Genomic DNA, 26,540 nt, shown 5'->3' on the forward strand with positions numbered 1-26,540 from the left:
AATGTCAAATTTATTTCCAAAATAATTATATCAATTTATTCCACTAGCAGTATATATAGTTTCCTATGTACTCTTCTCAATGTTTTTGGTATTGTCAGACATTGCCAGTTTATGAATATAAAAGTTTCTTATTGTAGTTTTATTTTACAAATTCCTAATTATTAATGGGGTATATTTTTCAATTGTTTTCCTTGTTCAGACATTAAAATTGTAACTTTTCACCACAAGATGCATTTAGAAATGTGAAAATAGAAAACAAAAATCAGGAGATGGAAAACAAAAATTTCTATCACATATGTTTGAAAAATTATTATGCAAAATATATGTTTTATGTATGAAATATGCATTTCATACAATGCCTGTAAACAATGACCAAACAAGGAACTTTTCCTGTGTTTGAATAGTATTTCTATGCTACGGCCAACAGCAGGTTCTTTTGTCTTCTAAAGGTTTTACAATTTTTTTCCTATAATTAAGTCTGTATGTGAAGTTGATTAGTGTAGATCTCATGAACTGGGGACCTAATTTCATCTTCTTTTTTAAATATGAATAATCAATTGTCCCATCACTGCCAATTAAATACTCTTCTTTCCTCATTTATGAATGATGAAATCATTTCCAGTAATTCTTTTGTTATAGATTAAATGTTCTTCAATTAATATATTTATCTTTGATCTGTTTTATGCCTTAGCTTAAATGTATTTGTTTTTTTAATAAATCTTGATATTTCATGGAGGAAGATCTTCCAGACTTGCTCTTCTCCAGGAGGCCATTGGTTACTTGTGGATCTTACAACTCCATGTAAATTTTACAAAAATTGTGCTGAAAATGTTCTAACAATTTCATAGAACCTACAGAACATTTTTTCATGTCTTGCAATTTAGTTTGTAACTTTCTGCAAAAATATCTTACTATAATATAGATTACTCAGAGATGACTTAAAGCATTTCATATTTAAATTTGAGTATTGGCAAAAAATGTTACTTTAGTTTCAGGTGTATAGCATAGTGATTCAACTTCTGTATACATTATGCTGTGCTCACCACAAATATAGCTACCATCTGTCACCATACAGTGCTATTATAGTAACATTGGCCACATTTTCTATGCTGTGCCTTTTATTCTCATGACTTACTAATTCCGTAACTGGAAGCTTTTACCTGTTTTTCCCCTTCATCCATCGTGTACATCTCCCTACATCCATCCCCTCTGGTAACCATCAGTTTCTTACCTGTATATATGGATCTAATTCTGCTTTTAGTTTGTTTATTCGTTTTTAGATTCCACATAAATGTGAAATCAAATGGTATTTGTCTTTCTGAATTATTTGTCTATCTGAATTCTTTCGCTTAGCATGATACCCTTTAGGTCAATCCATGGTGTGGCAAGTGGTAGACTCTCATCCTTTTTTATGGTTGTGTGATATTCCATTGCATATATACCACATCTTGTCTTCTTTATTCATTTATCTATCAACGGGCTCTTAGGTTGCTTCCATATTTTGAGAAATCTCCATACTGTTTTCCACAGTGGTTGTGCCAATTTATATTCCCAACAGTACACAAGGGTTCCCTTTTCTCTACTTCCTTGCCAGTTTGTTATTTTTTTCCTAATTTTAGCCATTCTGACAGATGTAAAGTAATATCTTATTGTGATTTTGATTTGCATTATTTCCCTGATGACTGGTGATATTGAGCATCTTTTCATGTGTCTGTTGACCATCTGTAGGTTTTTTATGGAAAAATGTCTATTCAGGTCATTTGACCTTTTTAAATCAATTTTTTGGTATTTTTGTATAAGTTCTTTATAGAATTTGATATTAACTCCTTATTAGATATATCATTTACAAATACTTTTCCCTATTCAGTAGGTTGCCTTTTTGTTTTGTTGATTTATTTTACTGTGAAAAGGATTTTAATTTTGATGTAGTCCCAATAGCTTGTCTTTTCCCTGTTGTATATTCTTTCCTTCTTTGTCATAGATTAATTGACCATATAAGCATGGGTTTGTTTCTGGGCTCTCTGTTCTGTTTTTCAATGATCTGTGGGTCTATTTCTGTACCAGTACCGTGGTGTTTTGACTGCTACAGCTGTGTAGTATATCTTTGTAATACCTCCAGCTTTGTTCTTTTTCAAGATTTCTTCAGCTTTCCCCTCTCTCTCTGCCTGCCTCTATGCCTCATTGTGACCTTTCTCTCTTGTCAAATAAATAAATAAAATCTTTAAAAAAAAAAAAAAAAAGATTTCTCCAGCTATTTGGGTCTTTTGTGGTTTCATATAAATTTTAATATTATTTGTTCTAGTTCTGTGAAAAATGTTTTTGGTATTTTGATAGGGACTGAAATGAATCTGTTGAATGCTTTGGGCAGCAGGGACATTTTGACAGTTGTCTTTCAATCCTTGAGCATGGAGTATCTTTCCATTTGTGTCCTCAAATTCTTTCACAGTGTTTTATACTTCTAGAGTACAGGTCTTTTACCTCCTTTGTTAAATTTATTCATAGGTATTTTATTATTTTTGGTGCAAATGTAAATAGGATTGTTTTCTTATTTTTTTCTTCTGGTACTTGATTAGTGTGTAGAAATGATACTGATTTCTGAGTATTAATTTTGTATCCCACTACTTTACTGAATTTATTATGTCTAATAGTTATTTGGTAGAGTTTAAGTGTTTTTTGTATAGTATCATGTCATCTGCAAATAGTGAAAGTTTTTCTTCTTCTTTATCAATGTGCATGCCTCCTCTCTCTTTTTCTTACTTGATTGCTGTACATAGGACTTCCAGTACTATTGATTAAAAGCGATGAGAGTGGACATATTTGTTTTGTTCTTGATCTTAGAGGGAAAACTGTCAGTATTTCACCTTCAGTATAATGCTAGCTGTGGGATTTTCATATATGGCCTTTATTATGTAGAGGTATTTTTCCTCTAAACCTGTTGTTGAGAGTCTTTATCATGAATAGACGTTGAATTTGTCAAATGCTTTTTCTGCATTTATTTAGGTCATTCTATGACTTTTCTCCTTCATTTTGCTGATGTGGTATAGGATGTTGATTGATTTGTGAATTTTGAATCATCCTTGCCTCCCTAGAATAAATCCTACTTGATCATGGTAAATGGTACTGTAAGGACCTATTTTATATTTTTATTTTAGCCAGAGGCTTCCATTGAGGTTAAACAATAACTTTGTTGTTTAACCCTTAAACTGTCCCTGCTCCCCTTCCCCAGGGGACTTAAAAACAAGTCCCGGAGAGGCGCCTGGGTGGCTTAGTGGGTTAAAGCCTCTGTCTTCTGCTCAGGTCGTGATCCTAGGACCCTGGGATGGAGCCCCGCATCGGGCTCTCTGCTCAGCGGGGAGTCTGCTTCCTCCTCTCTCTCTGCCTGCTTCTCTGCCTCCTATGATCTCTGTCTGTCAAATAAATAAAAAATCTTTAAAAAAAAAAAAAAAAAAAAAAAAAACAAGTCCCAGAAACCAGTTCCAGGTAACAAAGCCCAGGTACAAGGGTGGGTCAGGCCAGGTGGAGACATCCTATCAGTGGGGGCGCATACTGTCTCCTAGCTACCAAGGTAATAGGCTAGTTTCCACGGCTACTGCTGGGTGAATTGTAATTCAATTAGCCACCTGTGTGTGGCCAGGCCCAACCACATGACCTTTGCTCTATAAAAGTTAGTCTGGAAAGCAGGGAGGTGTCGATCTCTCTGTAGGGGCGTCCCCGACTGGTCTGTTTGAAGGTCGGTCTGATTCTTGATGCTTGGCGTGAAATAAAGCTTTGCTTGACCTTCAGCTTTGCTTGACCTTCACATTGTATCAGTCTCACTCCTTTAATCACGGACCCATTATTGGGGTACCCATTTGGGGGGGGACCTAACAGTACTATTAATGTATTGTTGAATATGGTTTTCTAATATTTTGTTGAGGATTTTTATATCTACGTTTATCAGGGATATTGGCCTATAGTTGTCCTTTAATCTAGTTTGGTGATTCTTTTGTTCATGGATTTTGTTTTTGTTGTCTTCTCAGATTTTGAGAGTGCATTGTTGAAATCTTCCACTATGATTGATAGAATATTTCCCTGCAGTTCTACCAACTTTTTAAGTTTTTAATTCCAATTAGTTAACTTAGTGTTATATTAAATTCAAGTATACAATATAGTAATTCAACTCTTTCAGTCATCACCCTGTGTTCATCAAAAGTGTGCTCCTTAATCCCCATCACCTACTTAATATTTAACCCATACCACTACTCACCTCCCCTCTGGTAACCCTCAGTTTTTCCTCTATAACTGAGTCTGTTTCTTGGTTTGTCTGTCTGTTTTAATTTTTTCCCTTAGCTTGTTAGTTTCTTAAATTCTACATATGAGTGAAACCATATGGTATTTTTCTTTCTCTGATTGTTTTATTTCATTTAGCATTATACTCTTTAGCTATATTCATGACCTTGCAAATGACAAGATTTCAATCTTTTTTATGTCTGGATAATATCCCATGTGTGTGACACACACATTTCTTTATACATTCATCAATTGATGGATACTTGGACTGCTTCCATGTCTTGGCTATGATAAATAATGCTGTTGTAAACATAGGGGTGTGTATATCCCTTTGAATTAGAAATCTTGCATTCTTGGGGTAGATACTTAGTAATATGAATCCTGGATCATAAGGTAGTTAAATGTTTTAACATTTTGAGGAACTTCCATACCTTTTTCTAGAGTGGCTGTACCAGTTTGTGTTCCCACCATCAGTGCATGAGTGTTCCTTTTTCTCCACATCCTTCCCAAAACCTCTTTCTTGTGTTGTTGATTTTAGCCATTCTGACAGGTGTGAGGTGAAGTCTCATTGTAGTTTTGATTTGCATTTTCCTGATGATGAGTGATGTTGAGCATATTTTTATGTGTCTGTTAACCATCTTTGGGGTTGGATTGTTTGTTTTTTGGGTGTTGTATCAGTTCTTTACGTATTTTGAATACTAACCTTTTTCAAATATGTCATTTGCAAATATCTTCTCCTATTCTGTGGGTTGCTTTTTCAGTTTTGTTTGTTGGTTCCTTCCTGTGCAGAAATTTCTATTTTGATGTAGTCCTAATAGTTTATTTTTGCTTTTGTTTCCCTTGCTGCAGGAGATATATCTAGAAAGATGCTGCTACAGACAATGCCAGAGAAATTACTGCCTATCTTCTCTTCTAGTATTTATATGGTTTCATGTCTCACATTTAGGTCCTTAATCTGTTTTGAGTTGTGTATGGTATAAGAAAGTGGTCCAATTTCTTTCTTTTTCATGTTGCTGTCCAGTTTTTCCAACACCATTTGTTGAAGAGACTGTCTTTTTCCTACTGCATATTCTTTCCTGTTATGTTGTAGATTAATTGACCATATAGTTGTAGATTTATGGGCTTTCTATTCTGTTCTATTGATCTATGTGTCTATTTTTGTGCCAGTATTGTACTGTTTTGATCACTATAGCTTTGTAATATAATTTAAAGTCTGGAATTATGATGCCTCCAGCTTTATTTTTCTTTTTCAAGGTTCCTTTGGTTAGTGAGGATCTTTCATCCTTCAATACAAATTTGAGGATAGTTGGGGCACCTGGGTGGCTCAGTCAGTTAAGCATCTGCCTTCAACTCAGGTCATGATTTGAAGGTCCTGGGACTGAGCCTTTGGGCCCTCCCTATCAGGGAGGTCCCTCCCTATCAGGCTCCCTGCTCAGCAAGGAGTCTGATTCTCTCTACCTCTTCTCCTCTCCCCTGCTTGTCCTTTCTCTCAGATAAATAAGTAAAATCTTTTTTTTTTTTTTTTTAAATAGGGTTGTTTGTTCTAACTCTGTGAAAATGATATTGGTATTTTGATAGGTATTGCATTAAAACTGCAGATTGCTTTGGATGATATAGATATTTGTGCAATATTTTTTCTTCCAATCCATGAGCATGGAGTGTTTTTTTTTTGTTTGTTTGTTTGTTTGTTTTAAGATTTTATTTATTTATATGACAGACAGAGATCACAAGTAGGTGGAGAGGCAGGCAGAGAGAGAGGAGGAAGCAGGCTCCCCGCTGAGCAGAGAGCCCGATGTGGGGCTCGATCCCAGGACCCTGGGATCATGACCTGAGCCGAAGGCAGAGGCTTAACCCACTGAGCCACCCAGGTGCCCCTGGAGTGTTTTTTTTTTTTTTTTTCATTTCTTTGTGTAGTTTTCAATTTCTTTCATCAGTGCGTTATAGTTTTCAGAGTTACAGGTCTTTCACCTCTTTGGTAAGATTTATTCCTAGATACATTATTATTTGGGGGAGTCATATCAACTTCTGCTTTTTGAATTTTGAAGCTATTAAAGCAGAAGCTGCTGGTTACTTTCCAAAATTTGTTCTCTACTTCTGCAATAATAGTGACACCTACGCATTACCATTGTCAGCCTCCTTTGCATCTCCACATGATGTTATCACTAGATATGGTTTATGACTAATAGGATATAAGCAGTATAATGTATTTTTTGAAAATCTTTAAGTGGTTCTTGGCAGAGTCTGTGTGTCCTCTTGTTTGTCCCTTCGCTAGCTTGGCATGGGACAAAATGTCACTGTCTTGAAAGATGAGGATGAAGATTATACCTAAGTGTGACCGAGGGAGGAGGTAGAAGAAACCTGGTCCTTGAATTTGAATGGCAAAATTTTCATACCAATACTAGAGAGTTTGCTACTGAATTTTAAATTCACTAGAAGAAAATAAATTACTTCAGGCATTTCTATATTTAATGACACCTGTGGTTCAATCTAATCTTAAAACTAATTAAGTAAAAGAAATACATGATTGGTATATATTATCCTGGTTAATTAAACATTCATCATTATGTAGTGACCCTCACCTTCCTATAGATGTGTGTGTGTGTGTGTGTCTGTGTGTGTGTGTGTATTGCCATGAAGTCCACTTTTTGAATCTTAGAATATCTACTCCTGTTTCTTGTTCTAACCTTTATTTTTTGAAATTTTGGGGTATCTATATTTTGTGTTTCTTACAAACTGCATATTGTGGAATTTTTTTTTTTTTTCCATTTAGATTTTCTGTTTTTGTTTAACTGACAAGTTTAGTCTTTTTGGTGATTGATGTATTTTGACTTCATCTTATTGTTTTATGCTTGTCCCACTTTTTTGTGACCTTTTTCCTCCTTTCTTTCCTTTTACATATCAATTGAAAATGTTTCTTTTTTTTACCTATTTTTCATTGATTTTTTACTTTGTCAAATCAGGAAGTTTGAAGTTTTTTATATTTTCTATGCACCGTCCTTATGGGTCCTCTGAATTATTTTAATACCTTAGGACTCTTATTCTGTCAATTCTAATCTATTTTACAGATCATTTCTTTTGTGATTTATTTTTAGCCAAACACATTTGATATTATTATCAATACTCCTATTATTATTGTATAGATATCTTTAATTTAAATATTAATAATTTTATGACTTTTTTTCTGAAACAATAGAAATCTATCTGTTTTGGGAGTGAGAAATCCAAAATCAAGGTGTCCCTATGATTAATTCTTTCTGAGGACTGTTAGAAGGATCTCTTCTAGGCCTTTGTCCTTGGTATGTAAATGATACCTTGATGTTCACATGTTTTTTTCTTGTATTTTCACAGTGTCTTCCTCATAACTTTTTTTTTTCCATTATGTTTTCTGGCATCTTAGACTATCTTTCTGGGATTTTTTTGTTTCTTTCTGGAAATATGTCCTTTAGAAGTTTTTCTGGGGAAGAACTATTTGTGGTAATATTAACTCCAGTTCATTGGAAAATATAATTATTTTCCTTTCATTATTAATAAATAGTTTTGTTATACAAACACATTTAGATCAATGGATATTTTTGCTTGTTGTTCAAAGATATTAGTCTTCCAGTTTTCATTGTTTTTAAGTCTATAGTTAACCTATTGGTCTATCATGTCATTATTATTGCTGGTTTTATGCTCTTATTTTTATGTTCTTTTATCAAAAGTCTCTTGCAATTTTACTATAAGTCGTTTATATTTTCTCATACGTACTATGGCTTCTATTTCTATCATTCTGTCTCTGATCAGTTCTGGGATTCCTTTTGAAAAGGCTTTACAGGGATGCCTGCATGGCTCAGTCAGTTAAGCATCTGCCTTCCATTCAGACCATGATCTCAGGGTCCTGGGATCAAGTCCCACAGCGGGCTCCTTACTCAGCAGGAACTCAGCAGGGAGCCTGCCTTTCCCTCTGCCTGCTCTGCCTGCTCTGCCTGTTCTGCCTGTAGCTTTCTGTGCTTCTGTTCTCTCTCTGACAAATAAATAAATAAAAATCTTAAAAAAAAAAAAAAAAGATTTTACAGGCAGTAAGTTTTAGTCAGTATTGCTAAAATCTCAATATTACCACAAATTTCCCAAATGGGAAGGATTTGTCCTACAAACTATCAGACTTACTGATTTAGGTAAAAGGGAATCTATGTGACATTTGAAAATTCACTTATGTAAAACAGTAAAAATCATTTTGTAGAGAACAAAGATGGTTTTTCAGAAGAATGTTTTTTCTTCTTATTCTTTTCAATTAAAATTTACTTATCTTTCTCCCAAGATTAAGTTTGTGCTAGGTCATCTTACTTAGATAATGAGGTAAGGGCGAAAAAGTTGCAAAATAAAAAGAGAGATGGCTTCTCTTCCGATGATCATAAACGGGGCGTTACATTACTTCTGGCTTATTAATTCTTATTTGATTCTTCTTAAAAAAAGCATATGGAGAAATAAGTAATATTGATATTATATAAATAAGTATTTCAAGTAATAAAATTAAAGTATTCACAGATTTGCAGCTCAAATTTTACCTTGAAAATAACACCTACATTTAAAATTTTTGTCTTAAAATTCTAGAACCAGTTCATTTACTCATTCTGTAGATATGTAATAAACTAATAATGTAGGTTATTAACCCATGGTTCCTCTCTTGGGCTTTTTTTGGTACCTGCTGAAAAAATGAGTCAGAAATATAATAAAGAATCACCTTACCTTAATACAGAATCACCTTACATTAAGGGGAGGGGGAGAAATGATAATTTTATCATCTGGCCATAATATTAAGTAGTTATTTTTAAAAAGTATAGTAGGGAAAATACTTGTAAACTCATATAAAATGGTATCCTATATTTTTAAACTCTCATCTATTTAAATCTTTTTTAGAAGACAAAGCAGGTTAACTAAAATTCAGTGCTGTCCTTGAAATATTGATCCTATAGTTGTAAATTACTGCAAAGTTAACCCTTATCTGCAGTCATTTTGGCTATTGCTTATAGGTCAATGTCTTGCTGTATCTCTATTATACTGAGTTTAGAAATAACCCAACTTTCTACAGCAAATCCTTTGTAATGAGAGCAGTTTTAATCTGTCTCTCACTGCTTACTCTTTTTAAAAGTAATGCATATTTCATATCTTTAGATACCTTTGATATTTCCTAAGGATTGCATAGGCAAAGCAATGATTCATAATCTACTTTTGTCCATTAACAATTATAAACTATCATGGTTGAAGATACTAGATAACCTTATGTATTAATATTTTAAGTTAAATTTAATGACATAATAACTAGGCAGATAATGTAAAAATATTTAATACCTATTACTATTACTTTTCATTCAGGATACCAGAGTGTCATTCAGAAATTCATATATCTGTTCCGTTAATGTTTAATGAAGAGATGTGGCTGTCTGTTACAGAGTAATTACAAATATTTGTAATAATAATTTAATAATTATAAAAATATTATTATTATGTTTTATGTATTAATAAGTATTTATTTAATGCATTATTATTATGTATTTAATAATAATTTAATGATTGTAAGCTAATACAATTATTTGGTAATTTTTGTTTTAAAATAAAGATCTAAATGTGCAGGGCCAGAAAATTAATTTTTAAGAAATCTACACCAGCTTCAAGTTTACCATCTAAAATACATGTAACAAATTAAGCAAAATTGGATCAGGAAAAAATAAGCAAAATAAGTAAAGCAAAATTAAACAAAAGTATTCAATAGTGAAGAAAGTACTTGAACTGATTTAATAAGAAGAAATTTTCACTTTCAAGTATAGGTTTTAGAGTTAGAGTCAGGTTTAAATTACAGCTCAACTTAAAATACTTTTCTTTCTTCCTTCTTCTTCATCTTATTTCTTTTACTTTCTTCTTCTTCTTTTTTTTTTTAAGTTTCCCCCCAAACTTCTCCCGGTCCTCAAGTTTTTCTTTTTGAGATATATATATATCTATATATATATATATAGATATATATATATCTATATATATATATATAGATATATATATATGTATTTTTAAGATTTTGTTTATTTATTTGACAGACAGAGATCACAAATAGTCAGAAAGGTGGGGGCGCGAGGGAAGCAGGCTCCCTGCTGAGCAGAGAGCCTGATGCTGGGCTCAAGACCCCTCAAGACCTCTCAAGACCCTGAGATCATGATCTGAGCCAAAGGCAGAGGCTTAATCCACTGAGCTACCCAGGTGACCCTGCAATATATGGTTATAACATCATCCCTAGCACAGATATGTCTCCGCTGGCACATGTCTCAGGTACTTTTCAGGATTTCATCTACCACCTCCCCCCAACATCTTCATTTGAGACAAGAATATTTTAGAGACTGAGAATTTGGAGTAATGAGTTAAAAATGGAAGAAAAAAATATGGCTAAGTAACCCTAGGCTAATAGTAGGTTGCTTCTATTTTCAGAAAAATGTAGGGATAATTATCATTAAAAACAAAAGTAGAATTTATCTTTATCTTCTAAAACTCAAGTCTTTAAGCAAATTCTTGCATTCACATGAGAGAAGCTCACTTCTTAGAAGCTCAGGGCTATCATTCCACTTAGGCAATAGTATGTAAGGAGTCACATGGACTTGATTTAGAATCACCAGTCTCCTAGAATCTGTGGAGTCTGTTGTTTCATATGGTAAGTTATGGTAATAATACCTAAATCACAAGATCATTATGAGGATTAAGTTAGAAAATACACAGAGGGTGCCGTGGGTGGCTCAGTCATTAAGTATCTGCCTTCGGCTCAGGTCATGATCCTGGAGTCCTTGGATCAAGCCCTGCGTCAGGGTCCCTGCTCTGCAGGAAGCCTGCTTCCCCCTCTCCCACTCCTCCTGCTTGTATTCCGTCTCTCAGTCTCTCACTGTCTCTCTCTTTAAATCTTTAAAAAAAATACATAAAATATGCCAGGTGATCAGAAACCACGAAAGGGATGCTAACAATGATTAGTGTATATTAATTAGAGGTGGGTAGAGAGGTTTGGCTATATATGGAAGCAGTCTTAAAAGATTTATTTTCATGTTTTAGTAACAACTAAAATTAAAAACCAAACTACAATTATTGAATTTTGTGTTTAGAATATTGTACTTTTTGTAAGGGGAAATATTATGAGAGTTAGGCTGAAATATACAAAGAAATGTATAATTTATGAAATATGCAACACTATGATCCTTACAAAATATATTTCATTATTTCATTACCCCTGTTTAAAGATGAATTAACAGTTTCATAATTAACAACAACAGGGAGTTCTCTGGTAACAAAGGGTAATGCTTATTGAATGCTTACTATGTTTACCTGTTCAAAATGCTGTATAGATAGAGTTTATTTTATTTTTATTCAAATTTTTTAAATTATTAAAATTTTAATTCCAGTGTAGTTAACATAGAGTGTTGTATTAGTTTCAGGTGTACAATGTACGGATTCAACATTTCCATTTATTGCTCAGTGCTCATCAAGACAAAGTGTGCTCTTAGTTCCCTTCAACTCTTTCATCCATCCCCCACCCACCTTCTCTCTGGTAACCATCTAATTGTTCTCTGTAGTCTGTTTTTTTATTTCTCTCTCTGTCTCCCTTTTCCCTCTGTTCATTTGTTTTGCTTCTTAAATTCCACATATGAGTGAAATCATATGTTTTTTGTCTTTCTCTGTGACTGTCTCATTTCGCTTAACATTATACTCTCTAGATCAATTCATGTTGTTGCAAATGGGAAGATTTCACTCATTTTTATAGCTGAATAACGTGTGTGTGTGTGTATGTGTGTGTTTTGCATGATTTTGATTATATATTCTATAGTTTGGCTATTGTAAATAGTGCTACAATGAACATAGGGGGTGTATAGATCCCTTCAAATTAGTGTTTTTGTATTCTTTGAGTAAATACCCAGTAATGCAATTCCTGAATAGTAGAGTATTCTATTTTCAATTTTTTGAGGAACTTCCATACTGTCTTCCTCAGGAGCTACACCAGTTTGCATTCCCACCAACATACATGAGTGTTCTGTTTCTCCATATCCCCACTAATACTTGATGTTTCTTGTGTTGTTGATTTTAGCCATTCTGACAAGTGTGAGATGATATCTCGTTGTGGTTTTGGTTTCCCTGATGGTAAGTGATGACGAACATCTTTTCATGTGTCTGTTGGCTGGCTGTATATCTTCTTTGAAGAAATGTTTGTTCATGCCTTCTGCCCATGTTTTAATTGGATTGTTTGTTTTTGGGGTGTTGAGTTGTATCAATTCTTTACATATTTTGAATACTAACCCTTTTCAGATATGTCATTTGCAAATATTTTCTCCCATTCTGTAGGTTGCCTTTTAGTTTTGTTGGTTGTCTTCTTCACTCTGCAGAAGCTTTCTATTTTGATGTAGTCCCAGTAGTTTATTTTTGCTTTTGTTTCCCTTGCCGCAGGAGACATATCTAGAAAGATGCTGCTACAGACAATGTCAGAGAAATTACTGCCTATCTTCTCTTCTAGAATTTGTATGGTTTAATATAAATCTTAATCTGTTTTGAGTTCATTTTGTGTATGATATAAGCAAGTGGTCCAATTTCTTTCTTTCTCATGCTGCTGTCCAGTTTTTCCAACATCATTTGTTGAAGAGACTGTCTTTTTCCTACTGCATATTCTTTCCTGTTATGTTGTACATTAATTGACTATATAGTTGTAGATTTATGGGCTTTCTATTCTGTTCTATTTATCTATGTATCTATTTTTGTAACCGTATCATATTGTTTTGATCACTATAGCTTTGCAATAAAACTTTAAGTCTGGAATTATGATGTCTCCATCTTTATTTTTCTTTTTCAAGATTGCTTTGGTTACTGGGGGTTTTTTGTGGTTCCATACAAATTTTAGGATTTTTTGTTCTTGCTCTGTGAAAAATGCTGTTGGTATTTTGATAGGGATGCCATTAAACCTGTAGATTGCTTTGAATATTATTGACATCTGAAGACTATCTGTTCTTCCAATCCATGAGCATAAAGTAACATTCCATTTCTTTGTGTGGTCTTCAATTTCTTTTATCAGTGTTTTGTAATTTTCAGAGTACAGGTCTTTCATTTCTTTGGTTAATTTATTCCTAGATCTTTTTTTATTGTTTTTGGTGTAACTGTAAATGGGATTGTTTTCTTAATTTCATTTTCTGCTGCTTCATTATTAGTGTATAGGAAAACAACCAATTTTTGCACATTGATTTTTGTATCCTGTGACTTTACTGGATTCATTTACCAATTTTATTGGTTTTTCGTTGGAGTCTTCAGCGTTTTTTTAATGTATAGTATCATGTCATCCGCTATTAGTGTAAGTTTTGCTTCTTCCTTACCAATTTGGATGCCTTTTATTTCTTTTTTTGTTGTCTGATTGCTAAGGCTAGGTCTTCCAGCGCTATATTGAATAAAAGTGTTGAGAGTGGACATCCTTCTCTTGTTCCTGACCTTAGTGGAAAAGCTCTGCTTTTCCCCATTGAGGATAATGTTAGCTGCAGATTTTTCATATAAAATCTTTACTATGTTGAGTTATGTTCCCTCTAACCCTACTTTGTGTTGTGGTTTTTTATCATGAATGGATGCTATACTTTGTCATACTCTTTTTCTGTTTCTATTTTTTTTTTTTTAAGATTTTATTTATTTGACAGAGAGAGATCACAAGTAAGCAGAGAGGGGTGGGGGGAAGCAGGCTCCCCGCCGAGCAGAGAGCCAGATGCGGGACTCAATCCCAGAACCCTGAGATCATGACCTGAGCTGAAGGCAGCGGCTTAACCCAGGGAGCCACCCAGGTGCCCCTTTCTGTTTCTATTGAAATGATCATCGATTATAATTTTTTCTCTAATTGATGTATCAGATTGATTGATTTCGTGGATATTGAACCATGCTTGTATCCTGGAAAAAATTCCACTTGATCAGGGGTAGGGTTTTTTAAATGTATTGTTGGATTTGGTTTCCTGGTATTTTGTTTAGGACTTTTGCATCTATGTTCATCAGAGATATTGGCCTGTAGTTTTCCTTTTTTGGGTGTCCTTATCCCCGTTTTGGTATCAGACTAATGCTGGCCTCAGAATGAATTTGGAAGCTTTCCTTTCCCTTCTATTTTTTTGGAATGGTTTGAGAAGAATAAGTATTAACTTTTCTCTAAATGTTTGGTAGAATTTGACTGTGAAGCACAGATGGTTTATTTTAATTCTAATGAAACTCCTTTATGTAGAGATAGATTTAGAGAAGGAGAAAGTGAGGCACAAAGAACTTAAATAGTTTGGTCACTATCGAGGGCTAGGGAATAGATGTGAGAAGACAAATGTATGCTGTCAACTGCAGATCCAATAGCCCTTGATAATATTGTTACCCTTCACTAAAATTTTGATAACAAAAAAGTGAATTATTCTCCATATACTAAAACCTTTAACAATTAAATATATATTTTCTATATTATATTTTACTTAATTATCCTAACTGGTTAAGCCTTTGTTTTGTATACCTTAAATCATATGGACATAGAAGTAACTACAAAATAGGTAATTTTTTTATATGTTAAATTAAAAAAAAACTTTAAAAATATTTTGGCTTATTTTTTTAAATGTATATCTGAATAGCAAATGGAAAACATGCTGTAAAATTCACTTGGAATTTTAACAAGTGGTGGTTGAGATAAAATGCCAATTCTGATTTCAACTCACTATGTGATTGGACAGTGAGAAAAATGAGTTACATCTGTAAAATAACATTTCAGTTCACTTTTTATAAGGCTAATTTAGATCTCTAGCAATTCTATTATTTAATATTCTTTATAATTTGATGATTTTTCTAATAAGAATGAATATGGCAAGTAACTTTTATGTATTTGATAGCAAAATGTATTATTTGAAAGACTTTAGCAGATTAGTAGTAAGTAAATAATGATGAAAAGAAGATCATTACTGATGGAGAAAGTAGACCTGTTTTATTGAGTGTCCTTTTTCACACTACAGTAACTGACTGAAGTTTAAATAATGTTAGTTGTATTCTTTAGGCCTAGGAGAAAAATCTCAATAGCTGCTCTCTGTTTTGTAACATGTTTCATTAATTAACATAGCAACAAATTACAACATAAATTCCCTGAATGCATTTTTTGGAATTAACCTCTTTGTTTCTTATTAAAGTCTTTTCCAGTTTAACCACTGAAATTGAACTTACAACAAAAACTGCACAACTTCAATTTTAGAAAGGGCCCAAAAACTTTTAGAGGCACTCAGTATATCATTAAACACTTGAAAAGTAAACCTGGTTAAGGTCATTATATAGTTATGATCTAAGTGAGTAGCATTCTCTCTATAGCCATGCATAATACTCTCGGGGTTTATAATTTTGCCTACTTATAATTTTGCCTCAATGGGGGAGCCCCAGAGCATAGAAACATGGTGGCCTTAATCAAAATTAGTTTTAAAATACTAAATATATGAAATAATGCTGTGTATATGCAAATGAATAATGGAGTATCCCAGATCCACAAAAAGGGAAAAACAAAACTCTTGGTAGATAAGATATTTTCATTAGGAACCAACAAACTTGTTGGTTTAAAACTAGTAATAAAAAGAGTGATTTTTGTTTTTGCTAGCATACAAAAAAATATTTTGAACATAGAGGTCATAGAAAAGGCTACAACATTCAGTCAGCTGCTCTTCTGTCATATAGCACATAAGAATTTAAGGATGTTTGCCCAGTAATGAGGAGAATCTGTGTTAAGGGAAGCAAATCTGCAAAACTGTTTTCTCAGCAGAGGCCTTATTTGTATTTCCACCCCCAACTTTATGAGGAATAATTGACAAATAGAGGTGTGTATACTTAAAGTGTACAATGTGATGATTTTACATATGTATATATACATCGTAGAATCATTACCAAGATTAAAATAATTCACATATCAGCTCATGCAGTTAGTGTGTGTGGGGGGGGTGTGTTTGGTGAAAATGTTTAATATTTACTCTCAGTGATTTTCAAGTGCACAATACCCTATTTACAGTCACTTTGCTATATATTAGAACTTCCTAACTCAATAACTGAAAGATTACACTCTTAAATGCACATCTCCCTATCCCCATGTCCTCTCACCCTAGCAACAATTCTTTCTATTAAACCACCTTTTTTTTTTTAATGGACATATAGGTGATACCATATAGTATCTGTTTTCTCTGACTCATTTCACTTAGCATAATGTTCTCCAGTTTCATTCATGTTGTTGCAAATGGCAGGATTTCCTTCTTCGTTGGCTGAATAATACCCCATTATATATGTATGTCATTTTTTCTTTTTCCATTCTGTCAGAGGACAGATTGTTTCCATATTCTGGGTATTGTGAACTTCGTGTTTTTAAATAGATTTGTTATAATTTTAAGTTTTAAGAGAAACTAAGCTAAAAGAGTCTTTGTTTCATAATGTTTACACTATTAGAAGTCAACATTAAATGTAATTAACGTCTAAACCTAAATGAAGCAATTTATCATGGATCATTAAGATGAGAGCTTTTTTGGAGAACTATTAGAGCTTTATTGATAGCATACACACATAGAGAGCATTGCGGTAGGACAGTGGTTCTCAGTTAGGGGACATTTTGTCCTCTAGAAGGCATTAGTCCCCAGAAGATGCTTTTTGTTGTTGTTGTTGAAACTTATTGAGAGAGGTTGGTACTAAAATCTAGAAGCTAAAGATATTGCTACAGCTAAACATTCTGTAATACACAATAAAGCACCCCACTCCAAAGAATGATCTAAACCAAAATATGAATAATGGCAAGATTGGAAAAACCTGCAATAATCTATTTCATGAGCATAAAATTTACTTTTATAAGTTAATACACTCAATGATTTGAGACTATTATTCAATTACAATTATCTGGAGTGTTAGATTTGTTAGACTCCTTATTTTGTGTATGTGTGTATACACACACACACACACACACACACACATAGTAATGTATGTGTGGTGAGAACTAATCATCATGTAGAACTAAATTTGAAGGCTCCCAAACATCAAGAAACATTGCCTTTATAATAAATTAGTGATGAGTGACTCCTCTCATCCCTGAGCAGGCGAAGAATTCATTCACCATTCTAGGGAATTGATGCACTTAGCTTAACTGAAATTCTTTTATTCATCATTTAAAATGCAACATAATCTCATTCAAGAATGCTGACACTGAGAATCAAGAATAGCATTCTTGTTATATTCTATGATTTTAGGGAAACAAACACAGAATATTCACTTTACAGGGGCCTTAGAGATCACCTAATCTAATCCTTGTATTTCATAGATAGAGAGAATAATATTCAAAAAGGGGAAGTGTCAATCCATGATTGCACAACTAGTTAGTAGTGAAACCAGATCCACAGTTACATTATATATCGCTATCAAAATGAGGTCATGATTTGATGACTTTGTAAAATTGAATCTATGTATATTGAAATGTTATATTGAGATGATTTATAATGGAATTTTGCTCAGCTGTGATAGTTTGGAATTGTCCTTCATGACTGACATGACCTCTTTTGCCACCTAGGTAAGATGGAACTTACTACATAATGATTTTTTTCCTTCTCTGGAATGTACTTTCTTTGTGCTAATATTACATTCAGACTGGAAACATCATTTTCAAGGCACAATGTGCCATACACAGCATTCTACTTTAAATCATGTTATGCTTTCAAAGTTGTACAAGTGTGTGTCCGTATGTCAGAGGGACTAGGAGGTGAGTCTCTTAAAAATTCATTCCTATCTAAAAATCCATTAATCTCTTACATTTTTGTGGAAAAAGTCTTCTTTCTGTCCTTGAACAATAGCCTGCATATAGATTTATAGGTTTTGGTTGTTTTGGTTTTTCTTTTTCTTTTTTAACCTTATTGTTGAGTTGATTCTCCTGGGTTTTTTGCTTACATATCTATACATAAATAGTATATAAATAGATTTATATGACTAAATTATTTTTCCTGTTTTAACTTTTACCTCAAATTTAAGACTGGTGATGTTGTCTTTAAATGGAAATTATAAAATTAATAGGAACTACATATTTTTCTCAAAAAGAGGTTATATAATATTCTATATGCTGTATTCATTTGGAATGAATAACCACATTATAGAACTTTGATGTAATTATTTAAAATGTGCTTTTAGTTGTGTTCATTCTAATTTATTGCCAGTTGATATAGTCTTAAATAATCTTATCTATGCTTTCATTGATGTGTTTTAGTAAACTGAAGTTTCATGTGCAAGAAGCTTCAAGACAATATGTATTGACAAAATTAACTCTTCTATTTAAATAGTTTCTACTTCATTATAATAAGGTTAATTTCACCATCTAGACTCTAAAACTTCTTAGGAAAGATCTAACACATTATGTTAATGTTATAAAGGCCTAATATGAAGGCCTTAAAATTTATACAGCAATTTTATCAGAGAAAAAATTTATCAAGTCCTCAGCAGATTGCATTGTTATTTTTTTACTATCTCCTGGCTATAAATAATTTTAGAAGACACTACTAATTACATAAAATACTATGATAATATATAAAATTGATTTGATATGATCTCCTCTTTTCAGGTAAGCTGAAAGGTATTTTAAAATTGATGCCGTATTTAACATAGAACTATAGTCAGCAGGGAGTTTCACTAGAATGTCTTAAACATATCTTGGGATTACGGTTGTCAATATATAGCACTTTATTTTTTCTCCTAAAATAGAAACAAATTGAAAAATAAGACACAAGAGACAGCCAGGTGGATATAAAATTTTTTTATTACAAATGTCTTGAAAATCACTTTAGATTTGTATCTAAAATGGGTTGGCTATTACTCTTTCCTTTTCCCACACTATCCCCTTGTCCTGTACTTATAAATGCCTTGGAACCTCCCTTCCCAGGAAAATGTTGTATCTACAAAGCAGTTTGAGTTTTCAAGACTTCTGCTTCTCAAAGGATGGGTGGTGGGGGGGGGGGACGAAAACAAAACACAAAATTATATGTCCAGAAATTGAAACTTTCAGTGCTTTAATTCTACAAAGTCAAGAAATTTTAAAGCAGTGAATGACAGTTTTGTTGTTGTTGTTTAACCCACCAGTCAGATAACCATTCAAGAAAGAAATAAAAGATAAGTAAGGAAGGATATTCTAACCCAAGTGTTTCCACATGAAACTGTGAGATCAGAGAAAGGGAGGATCCCTTCTACCAATATAACATATTCTAATGAAATGTATTTCACTTAATTTATTGACTGTTCCCTGATAAAATACTTTTATCCTCCTGGTAGTAACTCATTAATTTTTCATCCCCTCAAAATGAGGAAAAAATGTCAATGTGTCCTCAGGGATTCTATAGCTCTACTGTTAAAAGTTGGTTATCTACTTGTGAGAGATATGGAATTATATGGACAAAGAAATTACCAAAATTTGAGTTGATTATATAGTAGGAAATATTTATACAAGAGCATTAATTTTTCCCTCTATTTAACATTTGTAAAAAGAATCAAGATTAGTCTTGATTAAAGATTCACTTTTGTTTAGATTTTAAAATATTTTTTATTAACTTCTGTGCTATTCAATTATGCTAACAAAAATTGCCATTGTGAGGTGCTCTCAGATATTGGAATCTATGCTCAATTACTTAGTGATTCTTACTGAGGTAAACTTAGAGTGTAAAAGTGTGCATATCACATTCTATATATTTGTTTCTTAATTAAATATAGAAAGATAAATAAAATATAAGTGAGAAGATGAATTTAAATATTTGTTTTATTTTTAATAATTTTAGCAGTTATAGTCATTTTTTAAAAAAATTATGATACATAATTATAATGTTAAACATTTTAAAGAGAAATGGTTAATAGGAAGTTATATAGAGTATGGAATTCATAGCTTATATTAATATTTTCACATTCATGCATATTTGATAAAGTAGTAACTATATTTATCTAGCTGATAAGACACAGGTTAAATAAAACACAAGGAAACAAATTTTAGACTAAGGAAATGTGTGTTGTTTCAATTTCTTTTTTTAAGATTTTATTTATTTATTTGACACAGAGAGACAGAGAGTGGGGACACAAGCAGGGAGGAGCTGGTCAGGGAGAAGCAGGCTTCATGTTGAGGATGCTGGGATCATGACCTTAGCCAAAGTCAGATGCTTAACTGAGCCATTCATGTGCCCCCCCGCCTTTTTAAATTGATTCTTCTTGTATTTGAGAATAAGAAAATATTGAGGATTCTCTATTCCTGTATATTACTGCAATAGTGCATGTCATCTAGATTTTAAGACATGGGCTAACATACTCTATGTGACAAGCCAAAGGGAAAACATTAAAACAAGCTAGCCTTCAGATCTTCATACTTCTCAACTAGAATATCTGAGCATTCTGGAGTAATTTCTAAATTAATCCACAAAAGATAGAAAGCACTTAGAAGGGATGTCTATAAGTTGCTGTCTATTTTGGGAACAATACCAGGGTCTTCTTTTGGACACCAGGCATATTCGTACTTGTTCAAGTGAAGCTCTTTACAAGATTTTCTGACCAGAACCTAGGAGGAAGGGAGATTTCTCTTATGAACCATAAAGATGGTTATGCAGTACATACATTTTAGTTCTAGATATAGATAGGTTATAGGTATAAATATGGATAGATGACAGATATAAATATGGGGATAGAATAAATTAATATTTATCTTCCTTCACATGTATATTTGGTAAACTTTTGCTGGTGAAAGCTCTATGTGATCCCCAGGAGACATAGTGTTAGATGCCTTGAAAGCATCCCTCCCTATCAGAGTATGAGCTGATCTGCTTGGCAGAGATCTCTCTGTCATGCTTTTCTGCTCAGGACAGTGAAGGTTCAGTGAAGGTTCTGACCAGGCTAAACGAGTGTGGGTTAGCAAGGCCATGACGTTATTAGAAAATTCTCTCTAAAATCTCAAACAATCAGAATATCAACATTGAAGTTGCCTGAGTCTGTCCTCTCCACTTTCCCTCAACACATTACTCAGGAGCACTCTGTCACATTTGGTGCTGCTAATACAAGCTAGTCTCTCAGACTTTTGTATTAAATGCAAGTTTTCTAGGAAAGTTTTAAAAGTGAAAAGGAAAAATACAGAGAAATTTGAAAACCAAAGGGAGTAAGTTTTGGTTTTACAGAAATACATTTCCTCTGTAAAGCAACGCATTTATCTATACTTACGCTTTTTATTTCTATATTTACCTCATCTTCTGTATTTACCTGATTTATGCTAATTTCTGCCCCCAAAATGACAATAGAAGCAGAAAGTTAGAGTCGCATAGAGTATTTGTTTTACTATTACTCCACCTACTGGAATTGCCCTTCACTGACCAAATTCCTAGGGCAGAAACTTGAAATGAGAAAAAGGGGGCTTGGTAGAAGCATCGACAAAATGTTTTTAATATTGATTTATTAAATAAGTGATCATTTGAAACGAGATAAGTGATTTTATGGAAGCATAGGTTGAGACTGTTCAGTAACAGGATATATTCTTTTACTCTATTATTTTATGTTCTCAGCTTTTGAGTTCCTATCACATATAAAAACTATTATTTTGATATTAAAAGACCGTACTGTATATTATTACAATATGTATCCTTTCCTTATCAATCAGACTCCCATGCTTTTATTATAAAAAGTATAATGGAAATTTAGGTTCTCTGATGTTTCAGAAATATATTTATTTAAACAAATCAGTTCTAGAAGAACACTGGAATATTTTGTTCAGTATAGTCCTACATATCAAGGTATTTAAAATGACTTTTGTAACAAATACAATATAGAACACTTAAGCTACAAATTGTACATTGTAATTTCATAGGTTTTCCAGATTATATAGGTCAGAGCGTGGGAATCCTATATGTATAAATACATTTGCATTTATTTTTATTAATAGAAATAATATTACCTAATTTTTAATCTTGGAGCACCTGAAAAGTAATTGATACATATAATAATATATCAATATAATAATAATATATCAATAATAATATATCAATATAATAATAATAATATAATTGATTGTATTGCATTCAATTAAAATTTAGTTAGAACTAGGATTACACATGATATTTATATGGAACACCTAATGGAGCAGGTAACTTGTCCATTGTCAACATTTTAAAAAATGATATTTTAACATACTGAAGTAAAATATTTCGGTATATTGTCAGTTATTAGGCTTGCTATATGTCTTATTTTTAAATGATTCAAAATCTGCTGAATTTATTTTTGAAGTGAATTTGAAAGTGACTTCCCTCTATAATATAGAAACAGATATTAAACTAATGCTGAAGGGTGTAGGCATTTAAATATGTGAATAAATATAATATGTAGTGCCACTGTCATTCACATTTATAATACCTTTTCTTGAATGTACCTACATAAAAATAACAGAACAGACAACTTCATATCAACATTGAATGTGGTTTGGGGCATCTTTCAGCATATTCCATTAGCTAGTAACTTAATATAGAGTCTGCGTTATAAATTATTATAACACTCTATATTATAAATCACTATACTGCAAACCTTAAATGCTTTCATTTTCATACCCAAGAAAGGCAAAATGTTTATTTAAATTAGTCATAGAGTTGCTTAAGACATATTTGCTGTGATCATTCACAACTATCATATGGAATGTGGCAAAAATCAGAGATGGTATTATGTTGTTTTTGATGAAAAATACCCTTGTCTGAGCACAGAATGAAATGAAGTTCTTTTCCTCTCTTGCACAATAAAAGCATGTACTAGATACAAATGAATCAACACAGCTGGTTGCTAGCATTATGATTAGGGATGCACTAGTTCGGATAAAATAAGAACTGGCCTGAATCTTTGCCCAAAACTTGAACTGAAATGACCCCAAAGAAGTTAAAATACTTTGCCAAACTTGTTTTTATCCCTCTAATTTCACATGTTCTGTTTTTAAAATGAAAGATTGGGGACATCCTAATCTTGATTAGGTTAAATAAGGAAGTTCTAAAAATAATAACCAAATATACAAGAATAGAACAAAACATGTGCCAAATTTTAATAACTAAAATTTAAAACCCCAGATAGAATGAATTTTTATTTAAGTGAATTCTTCTTGAGATCTTTTTTTTTTAAGTAAACATTATAAGACTTGTTTTTTGTTTTATTTTGTTTTGTTCTGTTTTTTAAGATTTATTTATTTATTTATTTATTTATTTATTTATTTATATGACAGAGATCACAAGTAGGCAGAGAGACAGGCAGAGAGAGAGGGGAAGCAGGCTCCCTGCTGAGCAGAAATCCCGATGTGGGGCTTGATCCCAGGACCCTGAGACCATGACCCGAGCCAAAGGCAGAGGCCCAGCCCACTGAGACACACAGGTTCCCCTAAGACTTGTTTTTAGTAATAGAATAAAAAAATGAATTTTTAATTCTCCACAAGATTTTTGAGGAACATTATTGAATGTCTATTATGTGTCAATGTACATTTTGGGTTGTTTTATGTTTCCATGACTATTATAATTCTGTTCTGACCACTCCCATTCTGAAAAAAACTGAGGAAATGTATAGCTGACTATTTGGCAATATGGCTTGTTAAAAAACAAAATTCAGCTGAGTAAATGGAAAGATCTATTTAGCTTTATTTAGTGATTAATGGGGCAGCTTCTCATCTAGCAAATAGAAAGGATCTCCTAGGATTTGTATGAAGTGGAAGGATCTTATAGGCAGAAGTATGCTGGGACAAGGAGATTATTAGCAAAAGAAAAGAAAGGATTGTTTAAGAGGAGGTCATCTTCCTTTAGGGAGAAAGGCTAGGGGGGTCTTACTGATGCAATCTTGGTGGGTCCAAGGACGCAGGGGAAGATCCCATAGGACCAGCCAAGAGAGTCTTAGGCTTCAGGCAGGATAGAAATCAAATGTGAGGTGAGAGGAGGTGAGAGCAGAGTTTACTGAAGACACCACAAATACAGACAGTATCCAGAAGACTTGGAAAGGAAAGGAGAGTGAGTCTCCTCTTTGCTTGAGGACTGGGGTTTTTATTGAGGATGGTGGTCCAGTGCACTTGTCTTCTCAGACATCTGGGAACAAAGATTAGTATTTAGGTGTGCTTTGTAAGTCACTTATCCCCTGGAACCAAGGGTCTTGGTGAGTCAGTGGTCTTAGAAAATGGTCAGGGTGACCCAGACCAATCACTCCTTAAATGTTATCGATTGTACCTGAAGATTCCAAAGAAATCATTAACACTTTGATCTTCAGAAGGAAAACATTCATTATCTGTTCTATAAGGCATATGTGTGAGGTAGAGGTGGAGGTCCTAACAAAAGTAGAAGTAGGAGAGGGAGAGAAAAAAAAAATGGTATCCCTTTAGTTCCCTGGTCTCAGTGTGGCTTAGCGAAAGTAACTCTGTTGAGGATCTGTTCTTTCTTTCTTCCTTTCTCCTTCCCTCCCCCACCCCTTCTTTCTATTTTATTTATTTATTTATTTATTTATTTAAAGTACTAGCCCAGGGGGAGCAGAGAGAGGTGGAGAGAGAATCCTCAAGCAGACAACATGCTGTGTGTGGAGCCCTATGTGAGGCTCAATCCCATAACCCTGAGATCATGACCGGAGCCAAAACTAAGAGTTAGACGCTATCCAGGCTCTTCTGTTGTTTCTTTTTAACATGGTTAAAGTATAGGTAAGAATATTAATGAAAAATAAAGTGCTTCAAAGATGCACGTTGTCATCAGAAATTAAGTTGTCAAAAGTATCACTAATATAAAAGGTACAGATAAGCACTCTAGAAGACTTAGAACTTTCAAGGTCCTTACATGCTTAGTAAAATGCAGCTACCAGTATTCATGTTCTAATATGGTCACTTGCTCTGCATTCTCTTCAGGAGCTCAGTAAAAAGTCATAAAGTAGCATAATAATAAGCATAATAGCATAGTTTCCATGTACTGTCTAATATCTGAGAGCAGAGTCCCATGAATTAAAGCCTATTAGCAGTTACTGGAAATGCTGTTTTTAAAAGAATGTGGCGAACCTCTAAGAGGCACTCACTAGAACACGAGACTCGTCAAAAACTAGAATACTGGCCAGCGGTATCTTAGAAAGGAGGGGATTTAGAGAGGAAAATGAGAAAAAGGAAGAGGAGAAATGTAAAGGACATAAGAACTGAAGAAAAGAAAGGAAACAGGTAGAAAGGTGATGATTGAAGAAAGAAAAAAGGGTGAAGAGTGAGTAAGGAAAAAATGAGAGAAGAAAAAGTAAGTGAGGATACGTTAGGAAGAAGGAATAAATGGAAATGGTTTCTCTCTAGTTTGTTGTTGTTAGTATCTGTTTAAGGCTGAGAAACAAGCCTGATGGGAGAGAAGCCATGCTCCTCACTCCAGGCGCCCGCCATGCAGGGTGGTCTTCCCTCAGAACTTTCCTCATGCTCAGTTTGCTACAGACAGACCCACTGTGTGGGGCTGTTTCCAACATTCTCTTCAAACCAAACTTGTGCTATTCTTTTATCTTTTGTGAATGATAAAACTGGAACTTAATTACACATGAATTTTAATGTTGAAGAGTTAATAGGCTATTACAAGTGACTACTTAACAAACATTAACTCAAATGTTCTGTTTATTTCAGAATGTGATTTTATTTTTATTATTATTATTTTGTTATTATTATTTAAAGAGACTTTTTTATTATTTTCCTTGAAGAGATTGAATATTATAGGAATATTTTATCTCAAGTCCCTAGTCTCTTCAAGAGACTCTAATTAGACTCTAAATAGACTCTAATTAGACTCTAAATAGACTCTAATTCATTGCCTATTCAAACTCCACATCTAATTGCTTGAGACATTCTCTACTGTAAATTATGATAAAATAAGATATATATATATATAGTTTAGTCTTTGTCCAGGTTTCTGGTCAGAGGTCCTAAAACCCTTCGAATATCCTAAATTATTCCTAAGTATAATTTCCCAAGAGTATTTTTTGTTACTCTTATTTCCTACTTCCAGGGGGACAGAGCATTGGCTATTTCTTAGTAGCTTTTATTTAAAATAATATGCCAAAGTGGTCCATTGTGAGGTGGCATGCCCTTGGACCCTACACATCCAATTTTGAACTGGTTAATCAGAAATGCATTTGGGAACGTGGGACTTGGGATTGACATCTGAAGTGTGGGAGGATGTGCAGTATTATGGTACTGAGCCTTTAATCTATGTGACCTTTGCTAATTCTAAGTAGGTGGTGTCAAAATTGAGGATGCCCAGTTCATGGCC

The sequence above is a fragment of the Martes martes genome (genome assembly GCF_963455335.1).
Source record: "Martes martes genome assembly, chromosome: 1".
NCBI lineage: Eukaryota > Metazoa > Chordata > Mammalia > Carnivora > Mustelidae > Martes > Martes martes.